The sequence below is a fragment of the Pantherophis guttatus genome, chromosome 5 (genome assembly GCF_059756535.1).
Source record: "Pantherophis guttatus breed Tessera chromosome 5, ASM5975653v1, whole genome shotgun sequence".
NCBI classification, from domain to species: domain Eukaryota; kingdom Metazoa; phylum Chordata; class Lepidosauria; order Squamata; family Colubridae; genus Pantherophis; species Pantherophis guttatus.
In genome coordinates this window covers 95591698-95601509 of record NC_142067.1, presented here as the reverse complement: position 1 = coordinate 95601509, position 9812 = coordinate 95591698, and the positions used below count along the sequence as shown (strand labels likewise).

At 34.5% G+C, this 9812-nt stretch overlaps 1 long non-coding RNA gene across 1 annotated transcript; it reads left to right on the top strand.

Annotated features, from left to right (window-relative positions):
• Positions 1-296: 296 nt before the first annotated feature.
• On the top strand, positions 297-883 carry LOC148113529 (uncharacterized). Its single transcript, XR_015734535.1, has 2 exons — positions 297-433; positions 632-883. It is a non-coding gene; the product is annotated as an uncharacterized LOC148113529 (long non-coding RNA).
• The last annotated feature ends 8929 nt before the right edge of the window (positions 884-9812 follow it).

Sequence of the window (9812 nt, the reverse complement as noted above, 5' to 3'; positions counted from 1 at the left end):
AATTTAAGATGTATGGACTTCAACTCCCAGAAATCCCTAACCAGCCGTGCTGACTGGGGAGGTTCGGGATTTGAAGTCCACACATCTTAAAAGTTGCCAAGATTAAGAAACACTGCCATGTAAGAATGGAAACTAGGAGCTATTTCATTAGCTGTTTAAAAACGTCATCTCAGGAAAACAAAAGGAAGAAATTGTTTTCCTTGCGTGTTGATTTTTGAAGTCTGGAACGAATATGTTGCTTTGTTAATAGACTGGTAGTTTAAATTCCAAATGGAACTTTAAATAAAAAGTAGGAAACTGAATCTCATCTTAATATTTTTAGAGGTAAAAATGAAGAACTTTTATTGCACCGTACAATGTAAAATCTATGGGTTTAAGTACTTCTCTATTTGGCATCTTGCTTGATCTTGAAAAGCTAAGCTGGGTCAGCCTGGTTAATACTTTTTGGGATGGCTACCAAGAAATAGATAGATAGACTGTAGACTATATCTGAATATTGGGGAGGGAAACCCCAAGAAGACAATGGCAACAGTACTTCAGGACGTGTTACCAGGAAATCTACATAGATGTATCTATAAAGTCATCAAAAGTCAAACTCAGTTCAAGGAGACTTTTCCCTTTATGTTATCAGGTACATTCTGTGACGTTTAACAGAGTTTATTTCTCTTATTTCACCCTGAGTTTTTATCTTATTGTATCCATTTAATTTTAAGCAAATCTGGAGTATAGTTAAGCTGAGACAATTATTTTCATGGCTATCTGATCTGAATATGTTATCTGCACATTTGATTCTGTTGAAGATTTAAACTAGTTCTGTGCTCTAGTGCAAAATTGGTTCAAATCCCATAAGCATAAAATCCAAAAATAAAAAAAATTAATACTTTGAATGTCTTAATGTCTCATTGATGCATTAATGAATGCATCTTCCTACTTTTGGGGTCTGGGTGAAGTATGTATCCCTTCATATCCTTAGGATTTTTCCCCATAATATTCAACTGAAATTATTGAAATACAAATCACATTTGTCTATTCAGAATGAGATAATTACATCTTAGCTAATAATCATTGTCACTACTATGATACAGAAGTGTGGATCTGATGGTTTTATATTGGATCAACCTGAAAACAGTCAAATTAAAAATCACATCCATCTGCCAAGTTTAATTATTTTCAAATACAATATAACTTGTTTTACTTTACACTGTTAGGAAGAAATGAAGAAGATAAAATCAAACTAGAAAATTTGCTAGTAATATGTGAAAGTGAACATGAAAATAAACTGGGAAAATCAAAGCAGGAAATTAAAAGACATTATGAAACTAAATATAAAAATAAAGAGGGGAAATCAAAGTAGGGCCTTTTTAAAAGACATTGTGAAACTGAGTACAAATTCTGGAATGGATTATCTGATAAATTTACTAGGTATGGGTTTTTGATAGAGAAATTAACAAGAGTCTGCAGCCTAGTTGATTTAACTGTAATGCCTAGTGTAATACTGTAAATTGGCAAGATTAAATATTCTAAGTTTTTTCTATTTTTTTTACTCTCTTTTGTTTACTACTACCCACTATTTGCACTATATTATTTAAGCCCTAAGTTTGATATGGATTCATAAATACTGGGAGATATAAAAGTTATAATAAATAGTTATTAAGTATTATATCCATTTTAAAATATTTTTCAATATTTGTACTAGGATCATATTGTGTAGCTGAAAAAATTAAAATTGTTTCACATGAGTTTGATCATGATGGAACACTAAAATCTCATCTAGGATGATTTTATTGATTACCAGGACCCTGAGTTATAAAGAATCTATCTTATCTACATGAGGTTTCAGTTTATTTCTTATCCTCTCCAGAGTTGTCAGCAGAAAATCTATAGTATATTTCCTGAAACTCATTTTATGACTGAAGCACAGTAGTGACAGAATTGATTTCAAACAGAATGGCTGTCTAAGAGAAATAGTGCAATATCTACACTGTTTAAAATGTGAATAAAGAACATATCAATCAATAGTGTTGTAATAAAGAAGAAGTAGATGGATATAAACCTTAATTTTTGTTTCTAAAGTAACTGATAACATCACAAGAGAAGACTGTTTTCAAGTCCCTTAATTTTATGCAATTATGCAAATATACATAGTAACATTTAAAAATTAACTATAATTTATATATAACTATATATTATATATAACTATAATTTATAGACATTTCTCTGTCCAAATGGAAACTTTGTCTTCTTCCTTTATCAGCACCTAGATGTAAATATTTGCATAAATATTATGAATTGCCATTTGCTAACTGATCTCAGGTTTATATCTTACCAACCAGCTAGAGCTTCATTATTTTTAATCAACTTTACAAACAGGACAAAAAAAAGTTCTTTAATTTTCTTTTTATTTATTTTTCTTTATATATTAAATTTATATGCCATCCAACTTGCCAAGAGGAGACTCCAGATTGCTTACAAAACTTTTAAATACATATAATATAGTGTGTTTCTTGCTTTAGCAGCATCCCATAATTCAAATTTAAACCCATAATGCTACTGTTTTGAAAGAGACCATACTCAGCAACATACAGAAATTCTAACTGAATGCAACATGTTTCGTAAAAGGAGTCACATAAAAATAGTTTTACTGAGAAAGAATGGTATCAAAACAATGGATAAGAGGATTATATTTCATGAATTTGACCATAACATTATAGGGCAAAATCCCTATGCACAGTAATCAGTTTTTGGGGTGAAGGGAGTATTGGACCTATATAAACAGAGGAATAGCTGTGTGTCTTCTATTAAACATACTGAAAATGCATTTGATATTGCAAGGGAGAAAGAACATGAAAAGTTCAAAGATCAGCATTAGTGTGGGAGGAGGGGAAGTGAAGATAAGTGAGAGAAGAAGAGAAAGAGACACACTGGGAAGATTGGGAAATCAGTGGTCAGATGAGTGGGATATACAGCTGAGACCCCTGCAGTAAGGAACAAGTACATATGCCAGTGGATACATCCCTCAAAATCATTCTGGGATCCCTCCAGATTTCATGGTCTAGAGGACTGAAAAGGCATTAATCATTAGCAATACTTTCTTCCAGATTTCATTGTCCAAATTAACATTCTGTCCTATGTTCCAAGGTAGAGAAATAATATAGAAGATTATGATGGTTGAAGATGCAGCATGCACCTAAAAGATATTTAAGAAACCAGAAAATCACATTCTTCTTATCCATTATGCAGCCTTGCGTTAATGATAAAACAAATTGTGTATATGATTTTGGGATTCAAGTGGATTTGACATAAACATCATGAAGATACATGGCTCAGATCCAAATTTTTGCAACTTGGCAATGCCCAAATCAGTTGAATCCCAAATTTTAATTGCTCTTTATTTTTATTTATTAAATGTATATGCTGTCCATTTCACTATCCAAAGTTTATCTGAAAACTTTATTTATTTGAACAATTCATAATATGGCCCATTTGTAAATCTAGACAGGAAATCAGCAGCAGAAACCACAAAATCATGCAATTAAGTAAAAATAAATATCAACCACAAGCACCTATACTCAAATGATTATGTACATACAGATATAATCTTGTGTTTTGATCATCACTTTAGGAGATAATAAATAAGTACAGTTAGCAGCAGACATATTTTTACATAATTCAGAGCCCCAGTTTATCATGGCTAAATTAAAATAGAGATAATTCTGGTTACTGCCTGTTACTATCATTCACATCATCCATAACCTGCAACAAAATAAAGAAGTATGTTAAAGGAAAGATGAATGCAGCCAAAACTCATAATTCTATTTTATTTTGGAGATTGGCTCTACCTCCTCTGCATACTTAGCCATCACAGTTAGAGTGCCATAGCCCATAAACAACATGAGAAAGTTACTTGTAAAAGCTACATGCTCAACAAAAAAAAAAAACCTGCCCCCTGATAGAAGCTGAATCAAGCCAGTTAAAATCTGCCAAGGTGCCCAGAATAGACTGTCCCTCCTGGGTTGATTAAAAGCAATCCTAAATGGTCAATTACTGTCCAGACTGCTTTTTATGTATATTGATAGCACCGATGGAATTCCAAAAGATCAGACCTAATATTCCTATTTATAGAATTGTAACAGGCTACTTTACTGATTATCATTCATTCAGTCTATTCAGCAGAATCTATGCCAGACAGCTGTAGTGGAAGTTGCCAAACAGGTTGAACTCAAACATTGCCCCGACAGGGAGACAAGCAAGCTTTTGACATCAGTTGATTACTGCCTAATATTAAATCATCTGGAAGAAAAATATACACAAAAGTTGATGTCTGCTTTACATGCAGCTTTTGTCAATTTTAAGCAAGCTTTCAGTCAGATTCACAAATACAAACTTTCAGTTGGAATTTCATCTATATAAAACCATACCTGATGATGAAATATATAAAAATATATAAGAAATACTTTATGCCACCAGACTTGAAATTTTGAGTTTAGACAACTTAGAACTTCACCGTCTTCGGTCTGACCTAAGCATAGTACATAAAATCATCTGCTACAATGTCCTACCAGCCAATGAATACTTCAGCTTCAACCAAAACAATACAAGAGCACACAATAGCTACAAACTCATGGTAAACCGATCCAAACTAGACTGCAGAAAATACGACTTTAGTAACAGAGTTGTCAACGCCTGGAATGCACTACCTGACTCTGTGGTTTCTTCCCCAAATTCCCAAAACTTTAACCTTAAGACTGTTTACTGTAGACCTCACCCCATTCCTAAGAGGTCTGTAAGGGGCGTGCATAAGCACAGCAGCGTGCCTACCATCCCTGTCCTAATGTTTTCTTTTATTTGTATCCATTTCTTGTATTTATAATTATGTTTACACTTGTATCTGTCATAAAATACATGCTTGACAAAATAAATAAATAAATAAAATGATAATCTGTCATCTATATTAAATACTGATGCTGTATAACACGGTAATTCTTTCTCCATCATCAATAAGGCTAAAGAGAATAGTGTGGATTTTTTTACTGTAGAAAACAATAGATGGATATACATTTTGATAAAACAAAAATGATGATTTTTCTCTAAGACAGGTGGGGAATTATGGCCCTTTTATGACTTGTGAACTTCAACTCCTGAAGTTCACAGATCGTAAAAGGGCCAGTCACCCACCCCTGCTCTAAGCTCTAATCCATCTGAATTCTATAATGAAAGGTATATAAACCAAGAGATGATATCTGGGAGACAGTTCTCATTCAATGAATAGACCTAAAGCGTATACAATTTATGCGACTTAAATCCTAAAACATACAATTGAAATAAGATAAATGGATAGAAATATTATCCCTAATCAAAGTACAAGAAAGAAGCTGAATGGCATCCATGATTTACTATATGTAAACTGTAAAAGGAAGGGAGGAGTCAATTGTCCTGCTGTATCATATTGGAAACGTCAGTTCACAACTCAGATCGCCAATGTCCGATGACGGATATGGCACAAGAATAATAATTACCTCACCAGTTTGTAAGTAGCAGACTATAGTTTAGAAATAGGTCGTATGACATGAGGCGAAACCATAATGTGGTTTGCTTGGCTTTGACTTAGCATATGTGCCAACACCAACCAACTGCAGTTCATTCATAAAAATCATAAAATTATAAATTCATAATCTGGAAGTTTGCAAAATATTTCTTGACTTCTGATTTTTTTTACAGTTGATGAATCCTAGAAGCATAATTTATTCACCACTTCAATATCTTCATTATAAGTTCCAAGGCTGACTGTGATACTAAAGGATCATCAGCAAAGTCTAATTACCGTATTTTTCAGAGTCTAAGATGCACCTTTCCCCCCCCCCAAAAGGGGGTGAAAATTTAGGTGCTTCTTATACACCAAATGTAGCCCCGCCCACCCACTGGCCCCCACCCTTTGGCCTCTGCCTCGCAGCAGTTACCTTCTTGCAAGCAAACAGCAAGAAAAAACAGCTCCTTTCAGTTTCAGCACAGCATAATTAGCACAAGTTGATTGGATCCGCCTCCCGACTCTCAGCTGATTTGCTCTCAGCTGTTCTGTGCAGGGCTCTGCTGCTTGCTGCAAGGAAGAAAATTGCTGGAGCAGATTTTTTTTCCCCCTTGTGCTAATCAAGCTATGCTGAAAACAAAAATGAAAGTAAAGTAGGCTGTTTGCTGTTTGCTGCAAGGAGGCAAAATTTCTCAGAGACAGAGGCAGATTTCTTTTTCTTTTTTTCCTCACCAAAAAAGGTAGGTGCATCTTATAGTCCGGTGTGTCTTATACTCCGAAATATATGGTATTTGGTTATTGGTTACATTGTGACCAAGTACTGGTTACTGTTACTGCTATATACTTCCTGATTATGTAAACAAAGTTATTGCTATATACTTCCTGATTATGTAAACAAAGTTATTCCTCCTTCTCTTCTTCCTTCTCTTTCTTCAGTGAGATTGACAGACACAACTGTCCAATTCCAGGCCACTTCTATTCACTAATGTCTAAAATGTCAACATGTTGTCTATTCATTTAATATTTCAAAGTGCTTTCCTGCATTTGTGGTTCTTACATTCTGTGTTCTCACTCTAATTCTATCTCTGCAGCTTTGGATTTCTTTCCTGCTTGGCAACTTTAGCAACTAAACATTCCAAACGTTTTAATCTTGCCACGTCATAAATACCTTTAGCACTTTAAAAGAGTATCAGCTCTTCCTCAGCAGCACACTGAGTCTATCTTATCCAAGGGGCCCATTATACCAAACGATATCATCAGTCATTTTATCTTATCTGTCTATTGGGTTTTCCTGATAAAATACAGCAATAGTTTATATTACCTTTTCCAAAGCTGTATGAAATGAGGCAGGGGTGAAATCTACTTACCTTCCCTACCAGTTTGGAAGTGCGTGCACGTGTGCACATCACATGCGATTTTGGACCCTCTGCACATGCGCAAAGCCTTCTGATTAAAACCAGGAAATAATGACGTCCGGGCGGGTGGGTTGAGCCTCTCACTGCCGCCACTACCGGTTCTCCAAACCACCCGCCGCCATCGCTACCGGTTCGCATTTCACCCCTGAAATGAGGCCTTTATAGTTGCCATTAAAGTAATCATCTGCCTTCAACATTTTCCTATATTGATGCTTTCTGACATAATTTTATACACACACACATATCTACATCTACATCTATACATATGAATACCTATATATACAAACATACACATATATATACACTTATATACATATTTCTTTTGAGAGTGGGCTTCAAAATTTCATTTTAATATGTACCATTGTGTATACAGAAAAGTGACAATAAAGTTTATGTCATTTCATGTCATGTCATCTTAATCTGGGCGACTGGGATGTCTTTCATGCTTTGTGTGAACCTGTAATCTTAGCCTATATTGCCTGAATTTTTTGCTCATCCATCCAAGAAACACTATTACCTAACAGAGTATGATAAGGGAGCTTAGCAGCCTTTGGGGGAAACACACGTACATGCTTTAATTCTAGAAGAGACAGAACATGAAGCATATGATTCTTTTAAACAGGTAGAAAAATGGATATAGATACTGCCCGACAAACTACTGAAATGGCATTACTTTCCTCTGATTGTCCCTCCTTGTCTTGTTTGTCTCAAAAATGCCAGTTGCTAGAGGACATTCTGAGACATATATCATGAGTAATTTTAGGACGTGTCAAATTTTTCAACTTTCAACTTCCAAACATTAGGGGTGCTCAAACGCTTTGACATGCCTTGGGGATTATACAGATATTTTGGTTACTTTAATATAATTTAGATGTGCTTGGTAAGTAACTACATAAGTATAACTGTTTTAACATTTTGTTTGTTTCATTTAAATATTGCAGTGTGCATGTTTTCAATATCATTGAGTATTGCGGGGCCTTTAGTTTTAGTATACAGGCAGTCATCAATTTACAACCACAATTGAGCCCAACGTTACATGGCTAAGGAAGGCATTTGTTGTGAGATGAGTCTCATTTTATGACTTTTTTGCCACAGTGGTTAAGCAAATCACTGCAGTTTAAAGTGAATCATGCAATTGTTAAGCAAATCTGGCTTCCCCCATTGACTTTGCTTGTTGGAAGCTGGCTGGGAAGGTTACAAATAATGATCACATGACCTCAGGACAGTTGCCCATGGCCTGAATTTTTATTATGTGACCATGGGGATGGTGCAATGGTCATAAGTGGGAAAATTTATCCAAGTCACTTTTTTTAGTGCCATTATAACTTAAAATAGTCCCTAAACAAATGGTTGTAAGTCAAGGGTTAACTGCATTTATTAATGCTCAAATGTTATTAAGGTGATGACATTTTAATTCTCATTTTTATCTTGCATTGATATTTAGGCTACTAATGTTTATTGCCTAAGATTCATGTCTATATTTACTTAAACAAAATTGCTAATACGTATGTGTACTTTCTTTAATAGTTTTATAAATTTTCATTTATATTAAAGAATAAAATTAGTTTATATTTGCTCAGGAATAGATTGAAAGAAATGGCATTTGATTGCAAACTGTATGAACTATTCTAGATTTCTTCTCATGTTATTAAGCTGTACATATTCAACAGTACAGTGGTGCTTAAACTTTGTGAACCCTTTTGAACTTGGATTTATGGATCCGACACAAATATAGTGTAAAACATGATCTGTTTTTCACAAATCCTTAAACTACTGTAGATAAAGTTAACTCAATTAAACAAATAAATCAAAAACATTAAACATGTTCATTTAATTATTGAGGAAAATGATCTGTTTAACCAACATACTCTTGCCTCAAAATGATCAAAAGTATATATTTCTATTTAGAAAGATGGCTATTAAATAAAACGTGGTTTCCAGAAATATTTGGAAAAAGGCACTAATACATATTCCACAGAAGATAAATTATGATTTATTTATGAGAATGATAACGATGCTTCTAAGTATTGTTGTAACTATTAATTCAGGTTCATCTATAAGACATTTTTATTCTATAAATTAAACTAAAAATCAGTATTTTCCATAGGAGAATTCTTCTAGCATTTATATCATTTTGGTTGTCTTTTTCCTATTTTCTGTTTCTGCCATATCTTTTTTGAAATTAGGTAACCAGAGTAGTAGAAATGTTTCAACAATAGTCTTTCACCAGTACTATATAAAAACATTGTAGTGCTCGGCTTACAACAGTTCATTTACTGACAATTCCAAGTTATGACATTGAAAAAAGTGACTTATGCCCATTTTTCACAGTTAAAACCTTTGTAGCAGTGTCACACAATCAAAATTCAGACACGTGGCCACTGACTCACATTTAGGATAATTGCCGTGTCCTGGGGTCATGTGATCACCTTTTGCGACCTTCTAACGAGCAAAGTCAATGGGGAAGCCAGATTTACTTAACAACCGTGTTACTAATTTAACAACTGCAGTGATTCACTTAATAACTGTGGCAAGAAAGAGGATAAAATGGGGCAAAATTCACTTAACAACTGTATCACTTAGCAACAGAAATTTTGGGCTCACTTCCTTTGTGCCCAAGGACCAGATCTATTTTGGAATTAGTCCATTGGTCTCTCTATGCCAGGGGTGTCAAACTCATGGCCCGCGGGCTGGTGCATCATGTGCCGGCCTCCCCACCCCCATTTTAGTGAAGGGGGGAAAGTCATGATATGTCACATGACAACATGATGACGCGAGTTTGACACCCCTGCTCTATGCTGATAACAGATCCTTTTCAGTTTGAGTTTTTCAAATACAGTATATCTTTCCAGGAGCCTTGGAAGTTGTTTTAA